The sequence below is a fragment of the Monopterus albus genome, unplaced genomic scaffold (assembly GCF_001952655.1).
Source record: "Monopterus albus unplaced genomic scaffold, M_albus_1.0 scaffold206.1, whole genome shotgun sequence".
In the NCBI taxonomy this organism is placed as follows: domain Eukaryota; kingdom Metazoa; phylum Chordata; class Actinopteri; order Synbranchiformes; family Synbranchidae; genus Monopterus; species Monopterus albus.
In genome coordinates this window covers 68,971-69,732 of record NW_018128086.1, presented here as the reverse complement: position 1 = coordinate 69,732, position 762 = coordinate 68,971, and positions in this window count along the sequence as shown.

Genomic DNA, 762 nt, shown 5'->3' with positions numbered 1-762 from the left:
GAGTGTGACTTTTCACAGCACAACAATACAAATAGCTGCAAGAACAGCATTCTGCATTTTATCTTTTCCAGGAGTTGTTTTCCAAGTAGAGTCGGCTTTTCTCTGTCACAACCTGGCTCAGAGAATGCGACAAGTAAGGACTCAAAGGTTAAAATGAGACGAGCATACAGTATTTAAAATGTGTTATGAGGTGGATGTGACCTGTCAGGGAAGGGAGCGGCTGAGACAGCACACAGGCCAGTTTTAGTAGCCAAGATGGGACATACAGTTAGTCCTTCCCAGGGTGTCCAGGCCATTCTCCAGAACAGTGGGAGGAACCTAACGTGTACCACAAGGCCATATAGTTAGTCCTTCCCAGGTTGTCCAGGCCATTCTCCAGAACAATGGGAGGAACCTAACGTGTACCACAAGGTTTAAAGATGTGTTTTAATGTGCTCAGATACATCTTCCAAAGTTAGTCTTTTTAGTATGAATTTGGCTCTTTGTGTTTCCATTGGCAGTTATGTTTCTCTTAGCAAAGGAAAACGTGTCAGTGCACATGACTGCCAGAACAAAGACACCCAAATGACCTGCTATATCAAGAAGCCATTATGATATGCTGGCTATCCATACTGTATTCAGTTAAATCTGTTTTCTATCAACACTGACAACACTACACCTACAATTAAGCTGACACACGCAGCATAACATGTAATGACTTACAAGCTCACCCAAGTCTCAACAGCACTCGTCCAAATGGGACGACTGTAGACCATAGACTCC